The sequence below is a fragment of the Harpegnathos saltator genome, unplaced genomic scaffold (assembly GCF_003227715.2).
Source record: "Harpegnathos saltator strain DR-91 unplaced genomic scaffold, Hsal_v8.6 scaffold515, whole genome shotgun sequence".
Lineage (NCBI taxonomy): Eukaryota > Metazoa > Arthropoda > Insecta > Hymenoptera > Formicidae > Harpegnathos > Harpegnathos saltator.
Window position 1 is genome coordinate 963,313 of NW_020230333.1, and position 20,360 is coordinate 983,672.

At 50.1% G+C, this 20,360-nt stretch overlaps 1 protein-coding gene across 5 annotated transcripts in view; it reads right to left on the reverse strand.

Moving 5' to 3' along the window:
* Positions 1-20,360, reverse strand: part of LOC105186384 (serine/threonine-protein phosphatase 4 regulatory subunit 1) — a 137,595-nt gene that overhangs the window by 61,369 nt on the left and 55,866 nt on the right. The window lies entirely within an intron of this gene.

The following is a 20,360-nucleotide window of genomic DNA, read 5'->3' on the forward strand; positions in this document are numbered from 1 at the left end:
TCTCTCTCTCTCTCTCTCTCTCACTCTCTCTCTCTTTCTTCCATAATCTTCTTTCCTCCGGTGGTCTTTGGCTTGTTACCGCAAAAGCTCCTCTCCTCCCTCTTCTTCTTTTTTAACGCACCTTCTATTTTGTCGCTGCATCCCTTTTCTTAACTGACTGGAAAAGCGTACCACACGTCCTTTTCCTTTTCCCAGGCCCTAGCGCGCACGCTTTATGGACGCATTTTTTCCTGAAAGGACCTACCCCATGGTTCCCGGAATCGGTGGCCTTTCCTCCCTCCTTCGCACTCCGTCCTCTATCCTCTTCTCCTTCAATGCCTCCTCCTTGTCCCCGCCGAGTTTTCGATTTCTCCTTGGACTCTCACCGAAATGCGGCAGAAACGCGCCGCGCGCGACCGAAATCTTACTACGGCTTGATCGAGCCAAATTCCAGCGATAAATTATCGGAAGTTTCCCCAAGATGCCGTTTGTTCATTTGTAAAATATGCGAAAGTGAAAGCATATCGGCATAGCTAAGGAACGGAGAGAGGATAAGAGAGGGAGAAAGAAGGTACAATTCGAGATACAATACAAACGCTATCGGATGTGCACAACAATAATATTGACGAATTAACGAATAATGACGTATGAACATCGAGACGATGATATGAATGAGCATAACAGATGCAAAGTTGAAATGCGGACGGTGACGAAACATGCAATCGGCTTTGTGTGTGCGTACACACGAAGAAAGAATTGGCCAGATCCGAAATCGAATGACCGGTCCCCGTCTCCTCGTCACGATTTACGGATACGACGATGTGAGAAACTCGGAATCGTATACCGGCTCGTTCGAGGGTAAAGAAAGAAGCGGAGCGCCATCGAGGTTCCCACGCGGCACCCTGCTCCGTTTCGCGTAGGCGCGACGGTATGTTACAATATTCAAGATAATCCTAAAGAAGGTTATAGATCTCCGATTCTCGAGTTGCATCGTCCCGTCTGAGAAAAGAAAGTCGGCCTCCCCCCCACCCCCACCCTCTGAATGGATCGGCGGCGAGGTTCCCACGGATTAATCTAATATAGCGAACGAAAGAAACGGGGAGGGAGGGAGGGTGGGAGGTATTGCACTTATTACCAAAGCTCGTAGGTTGTACCGCCATCTTTCATGACAGACCATCTAGACGTTCGCTGCCGAGCGCCGAGGATCCAACCAAATGGCGCTATTATTTTCGGCGCTCGAGACGAGATTAGCAGTCGTAAGGAACGAGATTTTTCATCGAGCTCTGTTCAATCTATCATTCTTCCTTATCACACAACTTCGTTTGTCACCTCTTTCGTTCGCGCCGTGGGAAACTCTATCGTAGAGTAGCACTCGGAACTATTAAGATGTTAATGATGTAAGATGAAGTGACGATTTGTTTTCATCGATTCCCAGATAGCGAACGAAAAGCAACATCTATCGAGACACAATAAAATGGATAACTAATAAAAACATTGACGTGACATCTTGTTAAAATTAACGACGAGGTGGCAAAACGACGCAAAGAATTCATAAAATACCACAGACACGAGTAAGTTTGCATTTTTTCTCTCCTTTCTTGATCCTCACGTCATCCACAAGTTCATCTTTAACTGTGCGAGGGCACACGGTGCTTTGTGAAATGTCTTCTCGATATGACGACATCGTATATGAAAAAAAAAAAAAAGCCATGCATGTAGGTCGCGATCTCGCAAAATTTCGAGCAGCGCCTCAGCGAGCGAGTGGGAGAAGCGCGGCGGGAAAAAGGAAGACAAGGTATCTGTCGAGGAATCGGGACCGCGAAGGTATCCTCGAGAATTCCAATTCCGGTTTTGGTCCTGAGAGAGGCCAAAGAACGCGTGCGGCCCGCTGTTCAAAACGATGCTGCACTCGCCCCCTCCTCCCCCCCTTTCTCTACGTCCCTCTCTCGCACCCCTCCTCTCTCTCTCTCTCTCTCTCTCTCTCTCTCTCTCTCTCTGTCTCTTTCCCACCACTAGAATCTCTGTTCGTCTTTCCCCCAGATCGGTCCGCGAGCCCAGTCATTCACAGAAAACACAGAATGCAGACGGTCACGTAAGTTGTAGGCACCGAAGTGCTGGCGGGGAAGGGCCCGAAGAGGGAGGAGGCCAACAGGGATGCGCGCGCGCGGGCGCGCGTGTGTGTGTGTGTGTGTGTGCTATGGCGCCAGGCGATTCACCGATTATATTCTTACCGTTCTTCGTCGCTTTCGTTATACGAAGAGAGGGGGTGGATGTGTTTCGTTGGTTCGGCAGAGCGGGTACCATTTTTCTAGCGATGTCGACGAATCGCGATCGAGCGATCTCGGAAAAACAGTTTCTGAGACGCGAAATTGCAAATGGCGGAGATTCCATTTTCCTTGACTCGTTTCCGCGTCTATTCGTGCATCTCAAAACATTGGTCTCTGCTTACGCTTTCCCAGTCTCTCTTGATTGGCATCTGTTTGTCGACTCGTACTAATCGTCCAAACACGACATTTCGATCTTCTTCACCACCATTATGACAACATGTATCTAACTACCTGACTACGATACTTCATCCTAATACTTCGCACAGTACTCGACGAAATTATACGTTCGTCCTCCTATTCTTCGAGTATGATAAGATGGCGAACGTATCTGAATCGCAGAGTGAATCGGTCAAGATATCGCGGCGCGCGACGTATATATTCTCCGAGTGTAAAAAAGAAGTAAGAGGAGGTGCAAAAGAATTAACACCGGAATGCGATCCCGGCGAATCTCACGAGCAATTTACTCACGAGAGCGGCGCAAGCGGCGGCGAGAGTGGGAAGGAAGCCTCCGGAGGGAGGAGTGAGAGAAGGGCGAAAAAAATAACCGGCGAAAAAAAGGTAGAAACGATCGTCGATCGTTCGTAGTCATCGCGCACCAGAAAACCGACCAGGGTAGTTCTCATCCCTCGTGTGCGTTTCGGGCACTGTGTCGGTGGCCCGATTCTCGGAAGGACCTCATTCGTTGCTCGCTGCTATATATCTCCTTCGCCCCCTCCCTCCTCTCTCTCTCTCTCTCTCTCTCTCTCTCTCTCTCTCCCCCTCTCTCTCTCAATCTTTCCTCTTTTCCTCTGTCTCCCTTCTGCCCTCTCTTTCATCCTCTCCTTTCATCGGCGTTATGCCAAAGAGAAACCCGGGGGTTATGTTGGGAATAACTGCACTCCTATGAAAATGTGAACACGCGCGTGTTCGTGAAAGCGCGTGCAACTGCGCGTGCGTACGTGACGAGTTCCACGCAGCAGCCGCCCCTCTTCGCTAATCGTACGTACGGCCGTGGAAGCCGACACGACACCCGATCGCGACGTTGACTGCCGGCCGAAATGTGTGATGTTTCCTCTCTCTGTAAAAATCCGCGCGCATTACCACTGAAATAGAAGTGCCAGCAGTCAGGCATGACAAAGGGTAGAGTCCCTCTCTTTCGTGCACTGTCCTGATACGAAGCGATCGTACTGGAGCCGAGGAAAGAAAGGGGGGGGGGGGCGCAGTGCGGATTGCAAACTATGAACGTTAAGAGAAGACCTTTGCGTTTCTTCTTCAAGCCAAGGGAACAGCGACAGTCGAATGGATCCTAAATTAAATCCCACATGTCGAAAGAATCGACCCGTAGCTAAATATTGTGGAACTTAAAGCGAAATGGCGGCGGTGGCCTAAGATAAACGAAAATACCGAAAACACTTGGGTCGGATTGCTATTGGAAACTGAAGAGATCCACGGTCTCTGGCAGAGGAGAGAAAGAAAAGGTGGGAGAGACATTGGGCAATAGAATTCAAAGAATCAGGAGAGCGAGGTAAACAAAATATTTTCGTTAGTTCTATGTGAGGAAGCCACGTCCGTCCGTCCGCGTGACCGCGCGCGTACATCAAAGCAAAGAACAGATCTGATGGTAGTAGGACAGGGACGAAGAGAACGAAGGAGTTACGAAGCACGCGAAGAAGATGTAGACGCATAGTCAAGAAGAGAGACGGGAAACAAAGAGGAAAACATACAACAAATCGATATCGAGAAGGAAGATGACGAAGAGAGGAATGGATCAAAGAATGTGGAAATGGAGAAGGAACATGGGATGGAAATGGGAGGGAGACATTGATTGAAGATAAAGGAAACTACAAAAAGCAAGATAGAGACGGGTGTACCAACAAAAAGGAAAGATACACCGGATAAATCAAGAACTAACGGAAAATGAAGAACAACAACAACGGGTAAGAGGCAAAGAAGAAAGAACGAGGAAGGAACCCTTAACGGCAAGAGGCAAGTCGAAAGAGGGACGAGAGGGATCTGCGAAAGCATCCGGTGGCGCTGCGTATGCAGAGGAAGAGAAGGGATGGAAAACAGAGGTTCTCCGCACCGGATCGCAGGCGTGGAGCAAAGTGACGAAGAGGGACCAGCTTTTCGAAGTTTGCGAGAGGTAGAATCCCGAAGACAGGCCTAGTCCGCTTCCACAAGGGAAGCGTAAGATATAGTAGCTAAGAAGGCAGTTAGGCAGATGGATTTGTACTGCAGTAGCTGGCTAGGTGGACAGACGATCTAGCTACATATAGCTAGGTAGAGAAGTAGACAGACAAGTAGCTACATAGCTAGGTAGTAAAAGTAGGCAGGCAGCTAGATATGTAGCTAGGCAGATTGGTAGCTAGGTAGGTACGTAGGTAGAAAGACAGGCAGGTAAGTAGGTAGAATAGGTAGGTTGGTAGGTTGGTAGGCAGGATAGGTAAGTTGGTAGGTAGGTAGGATAGGCAGGTTGGTAGGTAGGATAGGTAGGATAGATAGGTAGGTAGGTAGGTAGGTAGGTAGGTAGGTAGGTAGGTAGGTAGGTAGGTAGGTAGGTAGGTAGGTAGGTAGGTAGGTAGGTAGGTAGGTAGGTAGGTAGGTAGGATGGACGAACGAAGGAGACGCGGCAAAGAGGCGGAGGTGCAGAAGAGCAGCCCGGGAAGAAGGGGGAGAAAGGGGGCGGATGTCGTGGAATGCGGCCGTGGTCCCGGTATATACGCGCGTCGGTCCTGGCCTATGCTAGGGTATTTGTGTATTTATGTGGAACACCGGAGAACTTGGCCGATGAGAGCGAAAGAGAGAGAGAGAGAGGGGGGGGAGGGGGTAGAGAAAGAGAAAGAAGGAAAGAGAGAGAACGTGGGAGCAAGAAGAGCGAGAGAGAAAAAAAGAGAGAGAGAGAGAGAGAGACCTTCTCCTGTGAAAGGGAAGGACAAGGACGGAGGAAAGAGCCAATGGCCAGCCAAGGTGTGCTGCCCTTTCGTTACGAGGGAGCGAGTAGGTACGTACACTTGAGAGAGCATCCGACTATGCAACAAGAACACCAGGAAACAAACGACAGCCACCCCACCATCACCACCGCCACACCGCCCATCGTGCTTCTTTCCTTCTAGTCCTCCCTTTTCTTTTTTTCGCACCACGCTGCGCTGGTCACGCTGGTCTCCCTCTCCTTTCCTCTCCTCACCTCTCACGTTCTCGCTCCGCTCTGTTCCTTGAAATTCCGCCGCGGAGCACCGCGTCCCTGACGCTGCTTCCTTTTGGAAGTCTCAGACGCACCGCGAGGTCAAAACACGCGCTACACTGTCGGAATTTCTGCGTAAGTAGTTGCCGCCTGTATCTACGAGATCAATCGTTCACTCGCACGGTTTTCTCTTAATGCGGATCGTTAGTGGCTTACTTCGCGCTACGTCTGCTTATCTAAGTTTGGATGTTGAGATAATTTCTCGAGGTTCAAAAACTCCGCCTCAGAGGACATGTGATTATTCAGCTCCAAATTCGTTCCAAAGTTCAAGTGAGATTCGAAGACAAATATATGTAATTTCACGAGTGTTTACGAGCTTTTCAGAAACTAACGCGGAATATAAGGATGCTTGACAACACGCATGAGAACGTCATGAAATCAAGAATTCGCGAGACGAGGCATCATTTTAGAAACTTTATTCCTGGACTTTTCAGATTAATAAATGCAACCGCAGGATTTGGAATCGCACCTTTGATCGATCAATGGCGGCCGCCGATTCGCAAGCGCTTCGAGCTTGACGGATTTCTGCGAAAATGCGTCACTTCCCGCGAAAACTAAGGCCCTTCATTTTTCTCTCCCCACGTCGTCTTCTCTGCTAATTCCCCCCCCCCTCTCTCTCTCTCTCTCTCTCTGTCTGTCTGTCTCTCGTTACCGAGAACGACAAGCGCAACGCGAGCGAGCAGTACGTGAGAGAATGCCGTCAATAAGACGGCAGTGATTTCGGAAGGGAGCGAATGGAGTCCCGCGAGAAGGGAGCGAGGACGGATGCGAGTGGGAGGGGAGGGGAGGGGAAGGGAAATGTCTGGCGCGGGACCCTATCGCGGATACTGTACGCGTCGAGTACGAATCTCGAATACCGCGCCGCGAACCAGTCTTGGAGAGACCGCAGTGCCGGTATTCGAACCACGTGGCTCTCCGTCCGTCCACCGACTGCGACCCGACTCGCGGTCGGGGCTTTCGTGATCGCGTTGACAGGAGGCAGGGTCACAGCCGCGTACTTTGACGATAGACACGGCGGAGAGCGAGACACATTCGCGCAATACGCACGGACGCGATCGCTCATTTTCCACTCCGATCGTTTCATTATCAAGCGTTGCGCGAGCCTGCCTCCTCCTGCCCCCACCCCCCCCACACCACATCATCATTGTACGCGAGTCTCGTTTACAATCGCAGTGCACATGACTTTGCTCACCGTGTTAACACGATTCGCAATAAATGACGCTAAAACCCGCGAAAGTATGTAATTTTGATAAGAACGGGGCACATCGTGCTTCGTCCGAAAATCGATCTCACCACCGACTACTGAGACGACTGAGACAACAGAACACGGATATCAAAACATCTGAGGATCATCATAGGATAATAAAACCTCCTTGATTCCCTATGCAAAACAGTCGGGAGAGTCGCGCAACTCGCGAACAAAACGCGGGATGTTTAAATGAAAATAATACTTCAGCGGGATGCGCTACGCCCGCACGATCGGTGTGTGTACCGATTGCGGCGTGAAATTCTGATATACTGTCGGCGAATGTATGCGTTATAGAAAAAAGGAGACGGCAAAAGTCCTCCTTATCTCGCAACCTCCCTCGCTCATCCCTCCCCCCTCTCTCCCCCTCCTCCCTCTGTCCGCCCCCCTCTCTCTCTCTCCTCTCTCTCTCTCTCACACACAGTCTCACATCTTCTCTTGTTGATCGTGTACGAAAAGACACAGAGGTCGCGCCGTCTCTCTATCTCTCTGAGAGAGCTCGCGGCGCAGCGTCTCGGGCGGTCCATCGGCAACGGTGGTCCCCCCTTCCTACTTCGTGACACTTGAGCTTTTGGTGGAGGGACACAACGTGCGTACGGGCGTCGCGCGCGCGCATACACGGTCAAGCGTGTACGATGCGGCAGAAGACCAGAGAAAGAGAGAGAGAGAGAGAGAGAGAAACGGACAGAGGGAGGAGAGAGGGAGAGAGAGAGAGAGAGAGAGAGAGAGAGACGGACAGAGGGAGGAGAGAGAGAGAGAGAGAAAGAGAGAGAGAGAGAGAAGCGTCGCGAGCGTCGTGGGAACCGAGGAAAACGTTTCCCGCATACCACCCCCCTCCCCAAGCTCTCTCTCTCTCTCTCTCTCTCTCTCTCTCTCTCTCTCTCTCTCTCTTACACACAACTCTACCCACTCATACTCAGTCTTCCTTTCGCCTCCTTTGCCACCATGACGCGCGCAAGGCAGATACACGTACACGCTCACGCATACGTGTAGCGAGTGCTTACACATATGCACACAGATACCCCCCACACACACGCGCGCGCGCGCGCGCACACGCACACGCACAATGGAGGTACGCGAGCGAGAACGAACGTAAGACCACGTGACCGACCGTAACTTTCACAGACGCGCGCGACTCGTTTCGTCTCGCTCGTCTTGCTTCCCTCGCACCCACTCCACCCAGGCCCTCTTCGATCCCTCCCTTCCCCTTATCCTCCCTCCCTCCCGCTCTCTCTCTCTCTCTCTCTCTCTCTCTCTCTCTCTCTCTCTCTCTCTCTCTCTCTCTCTCTCTCTCTCTCTCTCTCTCTCTCTCTCTCGCGCTCTCTCTCTCTCTCTCTCTCTTTCTCCCGACCCTTCCTCCCGCACATCCACCCCGTCTCTCTCCTACTTCCTCTTATACTTATTCGAACGACGCAGTTGCTCCCGCGGTAGGTACGCGCAACTGCGTCGTAGGCTTCTCGCCGAGAACGAGATCTGCGTACTACGGTGCCACTTCCTTATTCGACGCGCACCGTACGGCGGTGGCGCGCGCGCGCGCACGCACTGTCGGAGAGAATCGTTTCGGCTCCTTCTCTCCCGCGCCTCTGCACAATATAGCGCATTCGTCTTCTGCGATGAGCGCGACACGTCGGCAGACGTCAATGAACGCGAGCACAGAGGCCCTTTCTCTTATCCGCGTCTAATTGATAGTAACGACGACGAGTCGTATGGACGACATCGAGAGTTCGTAGAACGAAAAAATCGAACGATTCCGAATCGTTAACGTCCTTAACACAATGCGCGTCGACGAGATCTGATCAACACGTCCCTAAAGTTAGGTTAGGTTAGGGTGAAGTTGGCAGAACGAGTAACATATCCGCGTTGCATATTGCGTATGTAAATGTACTAATTGCGCTTCGCAAATAACATGATGTTGATGCTAGAATATTCATTGTATCTTCTCCACCTTGAACTAATAGAATCTACCTCCTATCTTCGGGAAAGAATAGGCGAGAGCTGAACGAAGGGAGAGAGACAAGACGTAAAGGTGAAAGAAGGGAGCAGGGTAGAGAGAGAGAGAGAGAGAGAAACGGAGAGAGGGGCGAGGGGAGATTTAAGAAGCGACAAAAGAGGAGGATAAACGAGGAGTTGGAGAGGGGGACAGAGAAGGCCGCGATCCGCATGAAAAGGGACCGAGGAGAGGTCGCCGCCCTTCCAGGAACCCTTATAAACTTGGACCCGATCTTCGGGCCTTTTTCTCCCTGTCCCTCCGCACACCACATGCGATCCACTAGAATGATCCTCGTGCGAGTACCATTACATGAGAACGCATGAAACAAGGCCGCGGGTACGAGCGAGCACACGATACATGCATGTTTCATTTGCAGCGAAAGGACTCGCCATATCGGAAGATCGAGGGAAGGCCAGAAAGTATCAAGATCTCTATCTCTCTGTGCCAAGTATGTCGGCGTTCACGTTGGAATTTAGCCTCACAACGAGCCTGTCTAAAGCTGAAATTCACAACTCGGAAATTTCTGCACGCGAACGCAATGTGGATTTAATTCTCCCCGCTCGCCACCCCGCTAGCGACCACCTCTATCTATCGCTCGCTCGCTCGTTCGCTCCGGAGAAACCTCCCCCCTCCCCCGATGGTACTTTCTGTCCTTTTCAATGTCGATTCGACATCGAAAAGACTGCACTTTGGGCGCGGAGGAGTTGCGCGTCGCGAATGCGCTATACGTAGGAGGACCTTTCGCCGAGACAGATTTCTCGAAAGTATGCTGGGGGGTCCTGGCGCGAGTGAAGAAGACGAAGAAAACACACCTATTCCACGACTCTGCGCGCTCGCGCGCGCCCTCGGGGACGGACGGGAGGAGAGCAGCGAGTAAAGTAATCACTGGCAAAATTGGTTGACGAGATAGTCAGATTGGCCGCTGGCCACTTGGTTGCTCGATTGTCCAGACACGCCTCCGGCGAAATGAAATTTGATTTTGTCGGGCAATTTCGCACCCAAATCAAGCAGCCCTCTCGCGACCGCCCCGTCATAGGCCGGCATAGGAACGGTCGTCGGGCCCATACCGTGTAGAAATGGGAGGGAGGAGGCTAGAAGTATGACCGAGGGAGGCAAAAAGAACGGCGGAGGCTGAGAGCGAGTGGGTGAGGGGAGAGGAGGGAATCCATAACCTCGTTAAGAGCCGCACTCTCGCGGTATTGGTCTCATTGAGCATTTGGGAGCATCTTTCCGAGCATCGAGCGCGCACCCTTAAGGGTTCAAAGGGTGGATAGCGAGGGGGCTGGGTTCTCTTTGCACGACGGCGGCGGCGACCCAAGGGTCGCGGACAAATGTAATACACGACGGACCGACTTGCGCGTCTGGGAAACTATCGTGTCGCACCTACGGCTGACGGGAGACAAGTGTCGAGAGCGTAAATGGAATTTCGCATCTCTACACGAAGCAGCAACTTTTTATACTTCTGAGCTCCGGAAAGCTTCGGATGGAACGCTTCAGTGGAGAGATATAAAGGATTAAAGCTAAAAGAAGGAAGTACATTTGCGTTTGCAAGTATAATCCCATCCGAGATTAGCTCTCTCTCTCTCTCTCTCTCTCTCTCTCTCTCTCTCTCTCTCTCTCTCTCTCTCTCTCTCTCTCTCTCTCTCTCGGCAAGAATAGCTTTTGGATTTTCTCAACTTGTTCTCCGGAAGCTCGAAATGCGCTGCGATATATTGATGCCGGTCGTTATTTGGAATAGCATTTCCGTCCCGAATAATCATACGAAATGAAATCTCGACGTAAATACACACACACACACACACACACACACGCACGCACGCACAGACGTTCTTTACAGATGTGCGACGATGCATCGAATGGTTTACATTGAAGTTCGCGAACCCACCGTACGGTAGCCAGAAATTACGTTTCTGACGAAGGCCCCGTCGTCACCACTCTGCGAAAGCGCGAAGGCGGCGCATGCCAAAGGAGCCGTGCGATGGAAAGAGACAGGAAAAAAGATTTTCCGGCTCGTGCTTTTCCGCCATCCCCCCTTTCGCGAATGTGCATTTCGGCGGGCGCGCGCGCGCGCTCGCCCGCGTTTCTCGATTAGGCGCCGCCGGAGACTGCCGAAAATTCGATTACGCGAGGAGGCGCGACTGAACAACTTCAAGGGAACGACGCCAACGACGGCGACGACGGGCACAGGGATTGTGTGTTGTGCGTTTGGATAATTCAATTTCTTTAAAGTAATTACTTGTTGCTTCCATCGTGAAAGTTTGTTTCCATTTCGAAGCGCGAAATGTTGTCAACTACGCCTCCTTGTCGTCGGAGGCGGCCTTACACATCGCCTTACTTTCTCTCTTTCTTCTTTCCCAACATTGGCCGATCAACCAACGGGCGGCGAATGCAAGGATTGCGAGTGTAAGGATCGATCTCTCCACGGACATCAAATATTACTTCATATAATTTTGAAACGTGTCAAAAATTTAAAGCAATCTTCAAGTCCCCTAACATATCTCGAACTCAAGAAATTAACATTGATTATTCGTTCGACAGAATGTGTTCCTCTTGCAAAAAAAAATTTCTTTTTTCTTCATAATTTCGTCGAAACTACAAAAATTATTCAAGACGCTAAGATATATTTCTGTATCAGAAATTGCGCTGGATTGAAGATATTAAATTTTATCGTTTGCATTATTGTATCTTCTTTTCTATGCCTCAAAGCTCCCGTCGATGCGAAAACAAGATACACAGAGGAGACTGTGTGTCGCCGCGTGCAGCCGCCATTAATACGCTGCGCTCATGTAAAGCGCGCCAAATATGAAAGCAACAAAGGAGAAGTTCTTTTTTACTGGTGCGTAGAATAAATATTTCACATGCATATACATTCGAGACAGTAATTTTTTAACTTCGTCATTTGGTTATGATTATTATGATTATGATCATGATCGGTATCGTCCGATTATATGTCGTCTACAGTTTTGAGACCTCACATTTGCGATCTCAAACTCGACTTTCGCTTCAATTTTGTTTTTAATACTTGACGTAAGTACGTAAATACGCACACATTACACGTGAATTATGACGAATCACAAAGAGATCAATAAAAAGAGAAAGAATAAATCTCAGAAATCTCGGGCAAATTAAATTGTTTACAACCTAACGCAGCAACTCGTGGTTTGAAGTTATGAATCTTTTATCGTGTTTCGATTATCGCGCGTAGATTGTCGTAACGATTGAATTCCTATTGACGATATCTTTGATCACAAAAACATAGGAAATCGGTAAAGCGTGGCGAACAGAGCGTGGCGCAAAACAGAGAGAGCGAGCAGGAAGCGAGCCCCCGTGATGTCGGTTGCCTATTTTTGGCTAGACTTCGCAGAACCGTACATTTTCGCAACCGAGTTTACAGCGTCGTCGCTCGTTCTACCGTTGCTCGATAACACCGAATGGTCGATAACGTAACGGTATTACGTGCAGACGCGAATGAATTTTCACGAGAAATCGAAATGATTCTCACTAAGATCGGTAGCTGCGCGAGAAACCGAGTCAAAGTGCTTGATTTTGTTGCGAGGCTTCGTGTCGGTCGGTTTCAAGCGGAGCTTTGGCGAAAATAGACGAGAATCATCGTAAACCGCGATCACAAAAATTTACAATGTAACCTGTCGGTTGTCGTCAATTTTTCTGTCGTTTAAGAGTAGCGGATATATATATATATATATATATGGAGAGGAGAATCGCGAGCTGAAAAACGCGAACGAGCGACGGATCGTTAGTAAATAATAGATAAACGCTAAAGATATTTCAGAAACGCGCGATGCATAACGCGACGCGCGATCGGCGACAGAGTACCGTATTCGTAAATAACGAATAAAGGATGACGAACGTTTAATTAACGATTCATTACTTTATCAGTCGGCCCAATTACGTCGGAAAGTTGCGCACAAAGCAGAGGCTCTTTTCAGCTATTAACGATGACGATCGATCGCCGGATCGCTCGAATGTCGCGACAAGACCAAAAACTGTTACGGACGTAACAGCAAGAAAATTAACGCATAATAAAACACGCCGGAACAAAGAGAACTCGCGCGACGAGTATAATATTAATCAGTCGCCAAATGTCGCGTGCTTTGTTCCCTCACTTTATGCCATCATTATAATTTCCTCCAATATTTTTACGCGATAAATACGACCTGCGCGCGTCGCGACAAAACCGCTGACCGTTCACCGCTGCGTCGACAGCTGCAATTCGTCCTCCGACCGGCGTAATATCTTTGCTCGAGATCAATCGGCGGTCTCAATCCGCGTGCGGTTTTGGCCTCTCGGCGCGAGTCTTCGACCACGCTCGAAAAATCGACCGTGCGCTCCGCGAGGAAAAAAAAGCGCAGCGAGAAAAATGTTTATCGAGTCAGCGATTACTACGCAACGAGGGTGGCGGCAGCGGCGATCTGGGTCAACGAACCCTTGTTTCTGAATCGCGGCGTCATAGCGACCCCTAAATCACGACCGGTCACAGAACGTGCGCCCCCCTCCCTCCCCGCTGGCGCGACTTCTTGCCGGCTATCGGTACTCTATCTTTCGTACACAGAGCGTAGGACGCAGGTGGGCCGCGTCCGCGTACACGCGCATTTCGCGTAAACGTACCTGCGTACGGTCGTACGGTAATATGTACGGTTACGTGCCTGGCACGAAGTGCGAGTCACGCACCAAAACAAACCGTCTCGCCGCTGGCTGCTCCGAGAGAGAGAGAGAGAGAGAGAAAGAGCGTCGTTCCGACGCGCGTCCCCGCCTGATTTCTCATGCTTTTCCTCCAACTTGATCACGCCGGCAACGATCATGTTCGGGGAGGAGGCACCTACTCGAAGACAACGGTAAGACAACGATAATCTCTTCTCGGACAATCGGGAATCATATCATTGAATCAACGCGGACGAACCGAACGCACTCCGGGAGACGAAATTTCTTGGATTCTTGGAATAAAAAATGGCACTAAGAACGAGAACGGTGGGTTCTCCTTCGACTAGAAGGCATTTTTGATTCGTATGTTGCAAACTGATCTGTTTCCTCACTGTGAAAGAAGAGTACAATGATTGCGGGCGAAGCGTGATGTTGCAGGCGGGTACAGTTGCGCCTGCATCGTGTCACACGATTTCTTTCCTAATTTTCTTTCCAACTCAAAATAGGACAGCGCTTCTAAATATCGCTCGTATGAAAATTGAAGCTGGCAGAGATTCCTCGGCGGAATGCCTCAATACCGTACAAGTACACTGATAGAAAAATATAGCTGAATTAACTATAATCTCACTATATCTTATAGTTCATTTTGGCGTCAGCCGTATTTTTATAGTCGGTGGAACCTGCAAAATATATAGTAGAATAAACACAAATATACAGTCAATGATTGTCTTAAATAATTGTTTAGTTATTTTTACCACATATATGGTGGAATTTCTCATTCACAGATATAGTGAGATTTAATATTCACATTCAGTTACATCTGTCATCATTTAGCAAATATTCTGGTAATATTGACTATATAAAGGAATCACTTTATCCACCATTTTATATTTGTACCCATACAATAATTTTAGCTTTAACTTGCTATAATTCTCCGTAAAAACATTGTATGGTTGATTGTACTATGCCTATATCGTAATTATTACCGATATTATGGTAATACTTACTATAAATATGATATTTCGGACTATAATTTAGGTACTATATCATTACAGTTCCAAATATCATATACTTTTCTCTCAGTTCTCCACCAAGACGAATCACCCTGCAGATGCGCGTCGAAGGCGGGAAATTACGATCGCGCCAATTATCGGCCAATCCCCATTGTCGTGAATAACATAGCGTCGAGGTGAGAAATACTCTTCGAACTTACTTCGATCGGCCTCATCACAGTTCTTACGCCTATTCAGCCGAGAGGATTCCGAGAACGGAAACGAAGTCCAAGCGAAAAAGTTCGAGTCCCCTATCGCCGCTCGCGCTTCCTTCATAAAGTAAGCATCGTCTTACTCGTGCACACGCAGTAAACAATCGGATACGGATAACAATTGACGATCGAGATACTCATTCTGAATTGCACCGCGGGATGATAATTACAGTAACGATGCCTTTCTACGCTTACCGAGCGCGCGCGCGCTACACGCTTCACCGCTTTCAAGCTCGCGCGATACCGGCGCGATTAACGATCGCGGCGAGCAGCAGGCATATACCCGTTAACAATAGCGAGCGAAGCATTTCATGGACTTATCGGTGGTGTGATCCGTTAGTTCCAGTTCCAGATAGTGTTGCCGCGATGAGTTCCCGAGTTTGCGAGTCTCGACACGACGCGGACACGAAAGTTCGGCTGAGAAAGTTTCCGCGCGCGAAAATCCTCCCCGCGTTTTTCCTTCGGGCTTGTGAACGTGACGCGATATTGAATCCGCCCACTTTCGGCCGAATCTCGCGGCGGCTTAACTTAAGGAATCGAAGGGACACTCGACAATTGAGATGCCCCGAGTTGAAGTCTGACACGGCTGCGCGCGGGCATCGCGCGCGCGCGCATTGTTCGCGCATTCGGTGACGTGGACAATAAAAAAAGGGTTGGCTTGATGAGCGTTGGTTGGCGAAATCGTTAGATAGAGTTAGGAGGTTAGGATAACGCGATTCGACGGAGCCAGTTCTGCAACAATTTTAGTCCCTCGTCGGGTGCTAATTTATTTTAGCCGCATCGACTTTTCCGCGAAAGCATCCATCAAGTTTCATTACAGCTTCCGACGTCCGCCGCTCTCGGACACACCCCTTTCGCATTCGCCCTTAAGCGCATAATATCGTTAGCTCCCGCCGCGATAGACAACGGGACTTGCGAGAAGCGGACGGAAGAATAGTTCCGGGCCCGGCAACGTCCGCAGAAATTCATCGTCAATGCAACATCGTGACTTTCTTCAATTACGGGAGAAGAATTTACTAGGGCGCGCGACGCGTATCCTTCCCCCCCTAAGAGACATATAAATTAACGTAACTCCGCATCGAAAGGTGTGGTTAGAGAGGTGTGGAGTGGAGAAAACATTCCCTAGTTGTTCGAGCGAACTCACAATTTTACTTAACTTATAATTTTACGTCTACTCGCCTGGAATTACGCGATACTTCCCGCAAATTGCACATCGCTTCTTGCCATCCCCGTGCCATCTCTTTCACGCGCGTTCGATCATGAAGAGACATCCAGCGACGAACGTAAAAGTAAAAAAAGTCGTTTCGACGATTTCGCCAAAATCGCATTCAGACGGAGAATCCGGAGACTCCCGGCGAAAGAGAGAGAGAGAGAGAGAGAGAGAGAGAGAGAGAGAGATCGAGTCGAAAAACGCGGGCGACATAGCTGGTGCTTTCTCAAGACCGCCGACGACTCGAGATCACTCACGTGTCTTCCACCGCGCCGCCATCTTAACCGTCCGCCATGCCAAGTCTGACCCCCACCACGAACATCCGTCTCTCTCTCTCTCTCTCTCTCTCTCTCTCTCTCTCTCTCTCTCTCTCTCGCGCGCGAACGTTCGTTAGCGCGATGAGAGAAGCTTCCGGATTAGCAGCCGGAGATAATACTAAACGAATGAAAGATACCGATGCAAGAAACGGCGAGCCGATTTGGCAATTCGCGCGAGTTCGCGGCGAGTCTCGCGCCAACGACGCGCGCGGTTTCGTTTCTCCTCGTGAGACTCTCTCTCCCTCTCTCTCTCTCTCTCTCTCTCTCTCTCTCTCTCGCTTTCGCGCACGCGAAGGTTAACACTACTAACCTGTGCGGAGCAATGAATCTCGGCGTCACGCCGAGAATGATTCGTTCTCGCGTCGCGTCGCAACTCGATGAGTCACGGTCCGCTTTCGAGCACGTTATCGAGGTCCGCGCCGATTTTCGAGAGACCTGAGGCGGTGGCCTCGATTCGATTTCGCGAAATGTACAATGTCCCGGGCAAAGAAACAGAGGTGAATAAGGCGGACAGCTTCATCTTTCATAGATGAGTACGAGAACTTCAATGCACTTCGTGCTCCACGATCATGTCATCTTTCCTCCTTTATGAACATGACATGTCACGTGAATCTCAAAGAGAAGAATTACGTGTGTGATACGCAGCAGGGTGTCTCTCTGTTCAATCAACGTGAGTCTGTTCTTGTCGAGAATATCGGACTGAGTCCTCTACTCAGTCAGCGAGATTTACGAAGAGAAAAAGATTATGAAGAAAATTAACTCGAAGGGGTGAATTGGCGAAAATCATCTTCGCAGCGAGACAAGGAGAAGCGCTACGCACTCAACTCCCTGAGGTTTAATTTATATGGGGAAAAAAAAAAAAAAAAAAAAAAAACATTCTTTTTCTATGATATCTAACCGGAAATTCAACTTCCAAATCTGTCAGCGGAAAATAATTTTTCGGGGTAGAAGAGAACGTGCATGCCGTAAACATACGTACACACATCATATTCATACGCGAGAAACCGAGAGAGGCGGGAAGAGGGCAAGGGGGAGAGCAGAGGAGAGAGAGAGAGAGAGAGAGAGAGAGAGAGAGAGAGAGATCGTCTCATTCTCCCCAAGGAAAACTCTGTTATTTCGCAAACGCGACCTTGCCTTCCTGGAACGCGAATGCGTCCTTGAACGCGGGAGGTCATCGGCTCGTAGAGGAACTCTCTCGCTTGTCCGTCGTTACTCCGCCGTTGTAGCTCACCTTGGCGAATGTCGATGATCGATACGGTCGTCGAATTTCGCGTTCTGAGTCTCGCGATAGTCGCACCACGACGACGACGAGCGGGCGACCACGAGAACGTCGGCATCAGCTACCACACAACACACAACCAATGTTCTTCAAACATCTCGCACGTTGACAAGAGGAGCCCGATCGCGCGGGCCAACGTCGGCAACCAAAAAAAAAAAAAAACCCCCCAGAGGATTGTCCTCCTCCTTCATTCAACGGTAACATTTACATTTTTCTCTCCCTTGGTCCTTCACGCGATTTCAACTTATCCTCACTGCTTCCTTGTGCTCTGTGCCCCTCCCGATTGGATTTAACCCGTAATCCGTCAGGAGCTCGGTAACCCCGAGTTTCAGTTTTATATTGTAATTCCTAAACTACCCATTACGTGGCGTTGATAGTGCCTTCCGACTGTCCTTTTCAGCCATCTACGATTTTTATGTTAAAAATGGCAGGAATCTCGACTGGGATTCACCTGATTCTATCGCACCGATAACATCGTCAATTCCCTTACGTGTGTGTGTGTGTGTGTGTGTGTGTGTGATATACTTTCCCTTCCTCCTAACAATGTTGGACACAAATATTGTATCCTACTACACGGTATGCAGAATAATAATGTGTACATCTATCGAGTGGAGAACGTGGGCGTAGAAAATTATTCATCGCATGAAAAGTCGAGCAAAATTAAGACGAAAAGTCCAACGCGCGAGCGAACGAGCGAAAGAGCGTCCCACCGAGGCACCTCCAGTCGTGATGGACATAACATCTCAAGGATGTCTCAATAATCCAGGACGCCCCTCGGATGTCCTGGCAATATCTCTCAGATAGCGTCCGCGGCGCGGCGGCTGCCTGAACGAAACTACGTATGCGCGTGTCACGGATATCCCGCAAGACGCGCCACATCCCAAAGAGGGGGACAGGTATCTACAAAAGAAGAAGGGACGGCGAGACATCCGCGGCATGCGTGAATGCGTGTACGCAGCCCGAGGAGCCCGTATCTACTAGCGAACGCCGTGCGACGGCCGCCTATTTTTACGGCTGATCGGTGGACTAGCGCGGCGCTCCTTCGCTCGCTCGACCGACCGACCGGCCTCTCTCTCTCTCTCTCTCTCTCTCTCTGATCACGGAGGAGGATTCAGACCACATGTGCGACGTCCGATATTCCGATATCCAATCGGAGAGAGCTCTCGTGCTCCTAGGGACACCAGGAAGTAACGAGCACACATTTGTCGGAAGGTCTCTAGGAGACAAATGTTCCTATTTGGATATCGGATATCGTACGCCAGCTGCAGCGTGAATCCGCCCCCCCCTCCCCTCCTCTCCCTGCTCCCGTCACTCGCTGCCATTTTTATCGGTTCGCCGGCATTTTCGGACGCGTCGCGTCGGTGGACCACAATGACTGTGTGACTCGTGTGTTCGAAAATAGAGAGGCGCCGCTCCTCTTCGTTGGCCCGTTCTCGACGGCTACCATACAAACGCGCAGACGAAGACGACTATCGAGACTACGACGAAGACGAAGCCGAGGACGGCGGCGGCGATGATGATGACGACGACGACGACGACGACGACGACGCTGCTTATCATTATCCGCCTTATCGGTCGGGAATTACGTAAGCGCCACCGCGCGTCGCCCACGTCATTCGTGGTCAGGGGCTTCGTAGAGTGCGCGAACGCGAGGGTGATCGCGAAGGGTATTCGTGACGCGATTCCGCGCGCACTCGTTATTATACACACATACATACACACACACACATACACACACAGAGGTACTGAAGAAAGTTAGATTTCTCCAGAGGAATTTCAAATATCGAAACACGGATCAAGTGCACGATCCAGGCAGAAGAGGAAATCATGATGACATCAAAATGATGAGGAAAACTCATTTTTCCATGACTCGGTCATTTTGATGTTATCATGATTTCCTGTTCTACCTCGGGAGCAGTGACCACAGTAGAAGGTTGCTGTGTGAGGATCGCACGCTTGCTCGACTCGGTACAACCAAAGAGAGAAAACAAGAGAGAGAGAGAGAGAGAGAGAGAGAGGGGGGAGGGGGTTTGGAACAATTACACGGGATTTTCATTGGTTTACATATTCCGCTGAAAATGTGCATGCAATCGCGAATTTGGAGGGTTGAAATAAAATGCGAAATATCAAGCAAGAGAGCACAAGTATTTCGCGGAGTCAGTGGTTTTGTGTTAAACGCGCGAGACGAACCCTTTTCCCAAGCAATTGGATCTAATTATTCCACGGGCGATTCGGAGAATTCGCTGCTGCGAATATGCTTCCGCCGAAAATGAATCATCTCTCGAGCATAGTCACAGTTACGCGCGCCTCTCTTCGCAACGCTAGAGAGAGAGAGAGAGAGAGAGAGAGAGAGAGAGAGAGAGAGAGAGAGAGAGAGAGATGTAGAGAGATGTCCGTTTGTACTCGGAGAAACTCCCAAGTCGCGCAAGTCCAAGCTAACACGCGCGCTATCCAAGCGCAGCGGAAATGCTCGCTGAGAATCCGAGTGGACGAACTCGTAATCCCGAGCTACGTAAGCCGTTTCTCTCTCTCTCTCTCTCTCTCTCTCTTTTCCTTCACGTGCGTGGCCGTTCATTGGAGAGCGAGCGAGCGAGCGAGCGACGCTCAGACGACGTCGCAGGGTTTCGCACGGCGCTCGACTCGCGCGGCGCGCGATCAACGGCGTGTGTCTACCTACTGCGCAGATTCCGTGTCACGCGGCTGGCTGGCCGTCTACGCCGAGCGGAAAACTCCGGCGGCCGCGAGCTCGCTTTCGCGCTTTTTCTTCGCGCGAGCACGGCTGAAAACGCCCCCGGGTCCCCCGTCGTCGACGCGCCGCAGCAGCGAAACGCGTCTTTCCTCGCGTTCATTCACGAAGGCTGAAACTCGC